Source organism: Apus apus, chromosome Z (genome assembly GCF_020740795.1).
Source record: "Apus apus isolate bApuApu2 chromosome Z, bApuApu2.pri.cur, whole genome shotgun sequence".
Classification (NCBI taxonomy): Eukaryota; Metazoa; Chordata; class Aves; order Apodiformes; family Apodidae; genus Apus; species Apus apus.
Window position 1 is genome coordinate 34,578,385 of NC_067312.1, and position 12,273 is coordinate 34,590,657.

Here is a 12,273-nt window from a genome sequence, read left to right on the forward strand (position 1 = left end):
TTTTGAACTTGGTGAAGTTTCTGTCAGCCCATTTATCTGATCTGTCAAAGTCCCTCTGGATGGCACCAAACCCTCTGGTCTATCAACCATTTCTTCCTGCTTTGTATCATCAGCAAACTTTTGGAGTGCACACTGGGTCAAGAAGGCAGGGACAATCTCTTTTCGCTTGTGCCCTCTGAAGTTCCACCTCAACATGAGGAAGAACATTTTTACTGTAAGGGTTACAGAGCACTGGAACAGGCTGGCCAGAGAAGTTGTGGAGTTTCTTTTCTCTGGAGACTTTCTGGATGCATTTCTGAATGACCTGCCCTAGATTCTGTGGTGAACCTGCTATGGCAGGGACTTGATCTCCAGAGGTCCCTTCCAACCCCTGACATTCTGTGATTCTGTGGGTCCCATTGTCCATGTCATGAGTGAAGGTACTAAACAGTACTGGCCCCCACATTGACCCCTGGGCTACACCACTAGTGACCAGTCTCCAGATGGACTTTTTGCCACTGATTACAACTCCTTCAGTCCACCAGTTCAGACAGTTTTGAAATATCCATGTATCTAGACCACATTCCCTTATTCAACAGCGGGCCATTTTGCTGTGTGAAGGGCTCTCAAAATTCCCCAACACTGCTGAAGCCCTGGATTAACTAAAAGACAATGTTTTATATAACCTGTTTGTCAATTAGGTTGGTTTGATCATTTGATCACTTGCAACAGCATCTGATCATACTGCTGTCATCCTGCATTTGAAAGGTTTTCCAAGGCTCTGAATTCTATATAAATCTGAGTGTTCAGTGTTACGAGTTAGCTCCTAAAAATTATTTAAATTCTCTTTTGAAATAAAAAATGCTTTAGTAGCATTTTTCTCCTGGTGTTTTTTTGTTATTTGATTATTCTATCATGAATAAAACCCAATAAGCCCTTTGAAGTATCAAAGTTACGAACAAATAATTATGTGAAGAGCACCTTTCTTCCATTGTTGGTGATGAACACCACATTTACTCAACATTGCTCTCTCTATCTATCCTTTTAGGACATTCTTTCCTGTCTTTTTAACTTTCATCTTGCCCAGTATGAAACTGCTGGATTTTGCCTACCTGGGCTTCACTTTAGTCTCCATAATCTGATCTTTTTTGGACAATCATTTCACATCATGACCCAAAAATGCACCTTAGTACTTATTTGGAAAGTATTTAAGTGTCTTCTTTCCTCTTCACTGAATATTCATCTAAAAAGGTGGAATCTACATTAATCTTTATAAATTTATGTTTATATAGAAATTATTTAACCCATTTATGTACAGTGTTTTAGGATTCAAACTGGTATAATTACATTCTCTGATAGGTTCTCTACCTCTGCTGTGACTTCAGCTTTACTGATGTAGACTTGGCTTTCATTTAGGTCTCTGCAAATCATCCTTCAGTAACAATGGAAAGGTGACATGCTCTTTGTCATGCTAACATGGCTCTCATCGCAGTCTGGGGAGCATCAGTGTAGGGACTTTGCACAGTTTCTATATATATGTGTGTTTTAGTTTGGTGCTAATGTTAAAAAAAAAACAAACAACCACAAAGGTTCTTACTTTATGAACCAGTTATTCAGTATTGTCTGTGAAGCTGAATCTTTGTCTACCATTTCTGGTGTCCAGTGTCTGATGAATACAATTGTACAAGGACAAAGAAAAGTAAGAGGAAGTGTCTGAAAACTAAATTGTTACCAAGGAATCCTTGGCAGGAGGTAGGGACATTTACTGAATAATTTTTATTCAGTTATTTGTTTACAGCTCCTACTTTACCATACTTTATAGGCTAATAGTGCTAATAGTAATAACTGATATTAGATTGCCTTCCCATGTCTCTACTGTGCCTGATCAAAGCTTCAGAAGTTGTTGGGTTTTGTTTTGACCAATTCAATGAAATTAATCAATTAAAAAATGGAAAACATTTGCTTTAAGCACAAGTATTCTGAGCATTGTTGTGTAAGTATCCTTTCTTTTTCATGGTAGATGGTTTTTAATCTCCCATTGCATAATGGTAAAAGAGACATTGTTCAAAATGAAAACAGCAATGGTTTGTTTCAGTAACTTCCGGTGTATGCTGTGTTGATTTGCCAACCCATCATGACTTCATGCATAAAGTCTTTCAAATGCATGGGATTATGCTCGCACACATGAGGAGAGATTCAAAGCTGTCTTGTGACATTCACATAGCTTTTGAGATTTTTACTAAATTAAAAAAAAAATAAAATTATTTTCAGATCCTTAGTTCACTAGGTAGCTATTAAAAAAGGCAAGGAAATTAAAAATTAAATATTAAATCCTTTCCTACCTGTATGCCACACGAAGGTTAATAAAATTTGTTCCCATAAACAACAACATGGGAGAAATCTTCGTTGCAGTGTTTCCTGTTTTCAGGCTTCATTCTCAATTGGCTTACTGACACAAGTTTATGTCAGACATTTGGGGTGGGAAGCTGTATATATTAAAGCACTGACCTTAACGATAGTCATACAGCTAAAATCCCGCATAGTTCTTTTAAAATGTCAGGGGTTAATGTTATTTAAATGCAGTATTTTGTGGTTTAATTGCGTCATGCTTCGTTGTCTTTTACTGCACATTAATGCCAGTGAAACACTCATTGTTGACAGAAAGTTCCCTTCAGTAAGGTATACACTGACATATCATGCTGCTATAGAAAAATAGCATGCAAGACAAGAGTAATCATACTCTGCTGGAGTAAGAATCCTATACTGTCTAAATGGTGGGAACATTCATTATACATGGACGAGAAATATGAACTAGTTTTTTTTTTTTTTCTTGTTTATGTTTTCAGCCCACCTCTTGAAAGAACAAATAAGATTTTTTTGTTGTTGTTGGGATAAAGAAATAAATCTCAAGATTTTTTTGTTGGGTGTGTCACACAACTTAGTACCCTGAAAAAATAAAAAGCCAACTGCAGAAAGTATATTTGTTATAGAAGCACATTCTAATAGCTTTTGGAAGCTTGTCTTAGGACACACCAATGTCCTTCTATCTTGTCTTTGTCTAAGTTTGGCAAAAATAACTTTATGTTCTTTCTCTGAATACTTCTTTGTTCTAATTCTTCATGTCAGTCTAAAACCCTCCAGAGGAAACAGATGCTGGCTTGCTAAGTGAGATGTAGAAACTAGGTAAGTTGGAGACTCCAGCATAAAAAAGTTTTTGAAGGAGAATACGGGAAGCAGTAAATGCTGGTGAGCTTACAAGAGCTCATGAGCACAATGAGTGGAATATATTGCATATTGTGCTTTTGCATGGTAGAATAACTATGCCAAAATAACTGCCCTTGTATGGACAGCTGTTACATACTTCCTTATTTTGGCTGAAGTAGTCTGCATGCTGTTAGCCTAGTTCCACAGGGCTTTATTATGTTTTTGGGCTCTGTGCTTTCCAGGATTTTTCTCATGATTGTAGGATGCTTTCTGGAAGTCATTAGAATTCTGTGTCTTGGAAATGAGTTTGCAAATGCTTGTGAGTTACAACTTCTTAACAATAATTTTTGCAAGCCAACACCATTTTCAAGTTGATATTGGCCAGCTTTTGTGAAGTTTGTGGATGAAAATTGTCCTAGCTTATGAGAAACTTTTGATGCATTGTGGGAACTTCCAGGTTCTTATGCTATTTTATTAAGGTGACATCCCATCAGGACATCACACTTGCGCTGCTAAGGGAAGAACCAAGTGTTTGAATGTGTTATGTGAGTGGTAAATCACAAAGAGTTTCTGCAGAAAGTCGTAATAGTCAGAGCTTCTTAGAAGCAGCAAAATGTTTAGGTACCTGCCTTTATGGGTTTGCCTACATATACTTAGCTTCCTCATGGTGTCTAAGATACCGTGGAAGTGTTTAGAACCAGATAAACTACTTCATAGTAGGAATTACTGGTGGTTTCCAGATCTGTGCCTTCTCCCAAGACCTAGACTGAGTCACTTGTATAGTATGGAGAAGAGTACAGCTCAGCAGGCAGAGCCTGTAGTGCTCTGCACTGTGGGAACTCAATTCTCATCTCTGCCTCTGGCTCAAGGACGAAAAAGAAATCTTTCCAGCTTCCAGAAATTCACAACTGTGCTGCAAAGAGCACTGAGTAATGCAGAGGGGTGAAGCCATGAGGAGGCTTGGGGGAACCTGCTGTAGCTCAAAGTCTAATTATCCATGCAATGTGTTTGTATGTGAACCTTTGAGCTAGGTGTTGGCTTTCTGAACATGTTAATGCTTTGTTTTATTTAATATATTTTTAGCAATCTGTGCTGTTACGCATATTCTGCACATTGAGCTGAAATACTTATTGTACCCTGAAGCATTTGCAGCTCTGCAGATGTGGCCTCAGCAGGGCAGAGCAGAGGGGATTGAAGACCTTCTGCAACCTGCTGACTACATTTCTTAATGCACCCCAGATGCCAGTGGCCAGCTTGGATGCAACTCTGGCTCATGGTTAACCCGTTCTCCATTAGAGATCCCAGGTCCTTCTTCGTAGAGAGGCTTTCCAGCAGGCCCCCCCTAACCTGTACTGGTGCATGGGGTCAGTCCTGCCCAGGTGCATGACCCTACACTTGCCCTTGTTGAACCTCATTGGGTTCCTCTCTGCCCAGCTCTCCAGCCTGTGCAGGCCTCGCCGAATGGCAGCGCAGCCCTCTGGAGTGTCGGCCACTCCCCCCCAGTTTGGTATCATGAGTGAACTTGCTGACGATACACTCTGTCCCATTGTCCAGGTCACTGATGTTGATGTTGAACAATACTGCACCCACTACTGACCCCTGGGCAACACCGCTTCCTACAGACCTCCAGCTAGACTCTGTGCCACTGATCACAACCCTCTGAGCTCTGCCATTCAGCCAGCTCTCAATCCGCCTCGCTGTCCACTCATCTAACCCACACTTCCTAACCTTACTTAGGAGGATGTTGTAGGAGACAGTGCCAAAGCCTTGATGAAGTCAAGGTAGACAACACCCATCATTCTCCATTCAACTAGCCAGCCAGTTGTTTCATCATAGAAGGCTACCAGATTGGCCAAGCATGATTTCTCCTTGGATTGAATCCATGTTGACTACTCCTGATAGCCTTCTCTTCCTCCACACACTTAGAGCTGACATCCAGAATGAACTGTCCCATAATCTTTCCAGGGATGGAGGTGAGGCTGACTAGTTTTCTGGGTCCTCCTTTTTCCCCTTTTTGAAGACTGGAGTGACACTGGCTTTCCTCCACATTTCAGGTACCTCTTATATTCTCTATAAGCTTTCAAGGAATATGGTTTAGTAATAACACCTGCCAGGTCCCTCAGTATTTATAGATGCATGTCATTGGGCCCCATGGATTTGTGAGTATTCAGTTTGCCTAAATGATCTCTAACTCAAGCCTTCTTGACCAAAAGAAAGTCCTCCTTTCTCCAGACTTCCTCTTTTGCCTCCAGGATCTAGGATTCCTGAGGACTGGGCCTTATCAGTTAAGGCTGAAACAAAGGAGACATTTAGTAACTCTGCCTTCTCTATATTCTCTGTCACCAGCACATCCACCTCATTCTGCAGGAGACCCACAGTTTTCTTAGTCTTCCTTTTGCTACTAATGTAATTGAAGCCCTTTTATTTGTTCTTGACATCCCTTCACAAATTTAAGTTCAAATGTACTTTAGTGTTCCTTATTGCATCCTTGCATACTATGAAAACGTTCATATTATTCTTCCCAAGTGGCCAGTCCTTTTTTCAACATTGTGTAAACTTCCTTCTTCCGTTTGAATTTTTCCAGCAGCTCCTTTATTTTCCATGCAGGTCTTCTCCATCCTTTGCTTTGTTTCCTACTCCTAGTGATGCATCAGTCTTGAACCTCTTGAGGAAGTGGTGCTTGAACATTAACCAGTTCTCTTGGACACCCCTACCTTCTAGAGCTCTAACCAATGGGATTCCTCCAAGTAGGTCTTTGAAGAGGCCAGAGTTAGCTTTCCTGAAGTCCAGGGTTGTGATCCTATCTATTGCCCTGCTTCTTCCATACAGGATCCTGAACTTCACCAGCTCATGGTCACTGCAGCTAAAGCTGCCCCCAACCATCACATCTCCAACCAGTCCTTGTTTCTTTATTTGTGTCACCAATATTAACATCCCCCCTTAATTCTTCTCTATAAGTTCTCAACTCATTCTTCATCTGCCCATAGACAGACCTTGGTACATTCCAGGTACTTTCTCACATAAAGAGCAACTCCACCCCCTCACCTTTGCTAAAAAAGTACATAGTCATCCATGACAGCATTCCAATCATGCAAACTATCACACCTTATCTTTGTAGCTGCAATGAGATTATGGCTCAGTGACTGGACACAGATCTCTACTTCTTCCTGTTAATTCCCCATGCTGCATGTGCTGGTGTTGATAGGTAAGCATGGAGATTTCCCTGGAGGGTGACAAGAGCATCCGGCATAGTCATACACACGCTTGTGGTGGTTGGCCTTCTGGTTCTCATCTTGAGAGGCAGCTAAAGAACATATGTCACTGTTCTTTTTGACCTGGTTTATTCCCCAGTTAGATGCAATGGCACGAGCATTGTCATTTTGGATCTCATCCCTGTATCCTTCAGTTTCAAGCTCACCCTCACTAAGTTGGCCAGCCTGCTGCCAAAGATTCCCTTGCCTCTTCTAGATAGGTGGATTCCAACCCTCCCTAAAAGGTTATAGCCACTAAAGAATGTGGCTATATCCTGTTGTAATAAAAGCAAAACTCTTACAGTGACACTGCCCACATATTCAGAGGTTAATATGCTGTCCTAGTTTGTGCCAGGATGAAGCCAATTTTCCTTTTACTGATTTTTTTTCTTCAGTGAACTCTCTTTTAAAAAGCAGCAAGTTTTCCAGCTGGTGGACTGATAACGCTGCAATGTTTATGTTACTGCTGAGACTTCGAAGACACTTTGTGGCCTCAGTTGTGTCTGCAGCCCTCCCGTAGGGAGGAGTGGACTAGATGGACGGCAGAATTGACCAAAGTATTCCATTCCATATATCTACTTAAGGTCAGGGATCACAGGAAACAACTTCCTTCCTGCTGCTTCTTCCCTTCTCTTCCATCCATGGCCAGTATCCAAGGAGGACTCCATCTATCCATCACCGTTGATCCCTATGCTCATGCATTCCCTACCTTCATCACTCTGCCCTCAGCTCCTTCTGTCAGCTCTGCTGCTCTCTCTGGCAGGTCTGGGACATTTCAGAGCTGCCCACAGCTCAGGAGATGCCATGGGAGCTGCTGGGGGTAGGGGGAGGTGATAGGGGTTTTGCACATTCCTGAACACATCAGTGCATAATTGTACATATTTTCTTTTATCATTAGTAGTTAATTAAAGCTGTCTAGTTTAGTTTTCAATCTGAAAAGTCTCTCTCATTCATTACCTCTCTCCTTCCCTACCTGGGGGCTGGGGGAGGAGATAGAGATCGTTACTGTCTCTGGTTTAATTGCTGAGTCAAACTAAGTCAGACACATGCATCATGCATCTTTTGTTGGCTGCCCCTTTTGTCCAACTGATAAAATGGAGGTAAAGATAACTTTGGCACCAGCATTTTTCACTTGCACCCCCAGGGCTTTATGGTGTTCCTTGATTCTGCCCAGGTTCTGGCTTGTAGTGTCATTGACGCCCATATGAGAGAGAGTAACAGTGGATACTAATCTGTACTCTTAACAAGTTGTGGTACCCTCTAGAGTGTGTTATACTATTAGCCAGAGAGAAGAGGAAACTTGATTATTACCAGTATACGGAGAATAATTTATTGTCTGGCACCGTAAATAAACCCCTTTTAAAAGGCTTAAGCCAAGTATCACAATCTTAGGGAAACTGCAAAGTGGTGCTAGTAATTTGGTCAAAAAGCTCCAAGAAGAAGGGCATGTAAAACTGATCAGTTAGAAAAATTGTGCTAATATTTTCCTAATGAGCATCCTAATTTAGGAAAATAATGCATAAAAGGGGTGAGTAGCTAGAACAACTTTAATTGGGAAGGACCAGAAGCAAAAGAGGACCTGGGAGTCTCTAGATAGCTTCAGACAACATCAGGTAACTTGTAGCTTAATTCAGTAGCAAAAAGCTCTGCTTATTTCTAAAGAAAGGGATTATGTGATTTTAGCAATAATTTAGGGTTTGGACAGCAAATGCTGACTGTGGCTCTCCATTAGAAAAAAAAAGAAAGAAAAAAAAAGATAAAAAAGAAAGAGAAAAAAACACTTTTGTTTTTCATGTCAACTGCTACTTAAAACAACCTCAAAGAAGCAAATGAAACCCTTTGGTGTGGAATTATTTTGTCCAGAAGCATGACTGTAAATTCTTGTAAGAATTTCTACCCATTTTCCTCCAGTACTTTAAAAAAATCTTTTCACTCTCAGATAAAAAATGTTACCTATCTTCAAAGTCTGTTCACTCTCATCTTTACTGTATTAATGTCCTGCACTCTGTGAAGGTATGTTAATTTACTGAAAATGTAAATTTCCTCCAGTGTGAAACACCTTTACAACTGTGACTACATCAGAAATTTTCATAAAGCATTTCTGGAACACTTCTTGTTTGTGTCGCACTTTGGCACCTATATGATTGGCTGATCACTGCATAGGAAAAGGTAAGGCAATCAATACATTTTACTTCTGGGATATTGGATTTGCTAGAATTTCATATAATTTGCTTTAAACCTAACAGCGAACACCCTGGAATAATAGTAAATTTAAAGGGAAGTGTTAAATAGGACCTTGTATGAATGGCTCAGACTCTTCCTGTAAACTAAACTTCCTGTTTCACTGTAAACTAGAGTTAGAAACTGCTGGTTTTCTCCACAAATAACATTAAATACCTTTGTTAGTGGATCTAATGTCCATTTTACTTTTGGGGTAAGTTTGCCGACAGTGATCCCCACAGGTTCTGACCAGACTACAAAAGGTTGAAGACTCCTCAGCTATATAATGCCATTCTCTGCAAAGGAAAACTAGGTTCTGTCCCCTGTCAGAAGCAGCTAGTTATACAGTGGGCTGAGCAGAACTGTGTGATTTTTCCTATTTCAGCAAAAATGTTTCTGTCTCACGTACACACACAGCTTGACTTCCTGAAGGGTACAGATTAAATGGTTGGGGTTATTTGAAAAGTGTCTGAAGTTCTCTTCCAAACCATAAAGAATTGCACTATAAAGATTGATAATTTGAAAGGGAGGAGTTTCCTTTTTTTGGTGCTGCACAAAGGACTTGGTTTCTTTTAATAACTGAAATAGTTTCTACCTCTGTCTGAGTCTACAAGAACCTCTTACAAAGTTCATAGAGTAGTTACAGTTCAGCATGTGAGCTAGTCAAATGCAAACTTGTTTCTTTGAGCAGGTGCTAGTCATCTTTTTAAATAGAACAGTTGTCTAATTCACATCCTATTTAGAGACTATAATTTTATATACAAGTCTGATTATCTCAGAAAGGTATAAGTCTCAGGGATTAAGGTGAAATGGGGAGAGATGCTTGGGTTGACTTTGGGCTGGAATCTGGGCTGTCGTCTTGAGGAAAATACTGTTATAGACATTTCTGCATGGCTTCCACATCTTCCCCCTGACCCTCTAGTTTTGAGTTCTTAGTGTCCTGGATGTCAAAGAGTCACAGAATGTTAGGGCTTGGAAGGGACCTCAAAGGTTGATCTAGACCAACCTCCCTGCCAGAGCAGGATCACCTAGGGGAGGTTACACAGAAACATGTCCAGGGGGGTTTTGAATGTCTGCAGAGAAGGGGAGTCCACAACCTCTCTGGGCAGCCTTTTCCAGTGCTCTGTCACTCTCACACTGAAAAAGGTTTTCCTCATGTTTATGTGGAACCTCCTATGCTCCAGCTTGTACCTGTTGCCCCTTGTCCTATCACTGGACATCACTAAGAAGAGCCTGGCTCCATCCTCCGGACACTCAACCTTCACATATTTTTAAACATTAGTGAGGTCACACCTCAGTATCCTCCAAGCTAAAGAGACCCAGCTCCTTCAGCCTTTCCTCATAAGGGAGATGTTCCACTCCCTTCATCATCTCTGTGGCTCTGCGCTGGACTCTTTCCAGCAGTTCCCTTTCCTTCTGGAACTGAGGGGTCCAGAACTGGACACAATATTCCAGATGCAGCCTCACCAAGGCAGAATAGAGGGGGAGGAGAACCTCCCTTGACCTACTAACCACACCCCTTCTAATGCACCCCAGGATGCCATTGGCCTTCTTGGCCACAAGGGCACATTGCTGGCTCATGGTCATCCTCCTGTCCACCAGGACCCCCAGGTCCCTTTCTCCTACACTGCTCTCCAGCAGGTCAGCCCCCAATCTGTACTGGTACATGGGGTTGTTCTTCCCCAGATGCAAGACTCTACACTTGCCCTTGCTCAATTTCATCAAGTTTCTCCCCGCCCAACTCTCCATCCTGTCCAGGTCTCGCTGAATGGCAGCACAGCCTTCTGGTGTGTCAGCCACTCCTCCCAGTTTAGTGTCATCAGCAAACTTGCTGAGGGCACATTCTGTTCCCTCATCCAGGTCATTGATGAAAATACTTAACAGTACCGGTCCCAGTACCGACCCCTGAGGGACTCCACTAGTCACAGACCTCCAACTAGATTTTGTCCCATTGACAACTCTCTGACTAATTCCCTTCAACCAGTTCACAATCCATCTCACTACCTGATCATCCAGAACACACTTCCTTAGTTTAGCTGTGAGGAGGCTGTGGGAGACGGGGTCAAATGCTTTACTGAAACCAAGATAAACCACATCTACTGCACTTCCATCATCTATCCACCTGGTTATGTCCTCATAAAAGGCTATCAGGTTGGTTAAACATGACTTCCCCTTGGTAAAACCATGTTGACTGCTCCTTATGACCTTCTCATCCTTGATATGCCTAGAGACAGTGCCATGGATAAGTTGTTCCATCACCTTTCCAGGGATGGAAGTGAGGTTGACCAGTCTATAGTTACCTGGGTTCTTCTTACCCTTTTTGAAAAATGGAGTGACATATGCTTTCCTCTAGTCCTCAGGCACCTCTCCTGTTCCCCATGAGTTACCAAAGATGATGGGGAGTGGTTTAGCAATGACTTCCCCAGCTCCCTCAGCACTGATGGGTTCGTCCCATCAGGACCCATGGATTTATGGATTTTTCAGATTACTTAATTGATCCCTAACCCAGTCCTCATGAACCAAGGCAAACTCCTCCTTTTTCATTACTTCCCCTGGGGCCTCAGAGGTCTGGGGCTCTGGAGAACAGTCTCCAGCAGTATAGACAAGAGACAAAGAAGGCATTCAAGTAACTCTGCTTTCTTTGTATAGTTGGTCACCAGGGCACCCACCTCATTCAGCAATGGGCTTATATTGCTTCTGGTGTTAGTTTTGTCTGCAATGTATTTGAAGAAGCCCTTTCTCTTATCCTTGGCCTCTCTTGCAATATTTAATTCCAAGGAGGCCTTAGCTTTTCTAGTTGCCTCCCTACATCCTCTGACAGCAGTCTTCTGTTCCTCCCAAGTGGCCAACTCCTCCTTCCATGATCTGTAGACTCTCTCCTTCCACTTGAGTTTGCCCAGCATTTTCCATGTAAGCATGCATGTGTCCTGGCTCCCTTTCTTGATTTTCTGCCTGTAGGGTTGCTCTGATCTTGAGCTTGGAAGAAGTGAATGTTAACCAACTATTTTGGCCCCCTTTACCTTCTAGTACCCTCTCCCATAGAGTTTCCCCTAGAAATTGCTTGAAAAGGCCAAAGTCAGCCTTGTTGAAATTCAGGGTCATGATCCTGCTTGGTATTATGCTCCAGCTTTGTTTTTTTTATGGTGTATGTATATTTATACACATGATAAAAGTTCTGCCTTTTCCAGAATTAGTAGGTTCTCTGTGAGAATGAAGAAAGGAAGAGAATAGATCCAGGTACTGCAGCTTTGAGTGTTTCTAGAATTGCCCCTGTATTAGAGCACAGTTTAAACAGTCTGTCAGAAATACATGATCACTCAACTGGGATATAAACCTGATACCCTACGTGGTTTTTTTGTTCTGACTACTAACATAACTAAATTCTAAGTGATACTTTAACACATTTTCTTTGCCCCAGTTATTCATATGTTGAGGGTTTTGTCTAAATAAACACGTTCCTGTCCCCAAGGACAAGGACAAGTATCTTACCATTATTCCACAAACTCAGCTGCTTTTATTAAAATGGCCAAATAAATTATGCTATATACATGGTAACTAAAAAGTTCCAATATGGGAGGACTGCAAAAGTGATAGAAGTATGAAGATCATTAAACTTAAT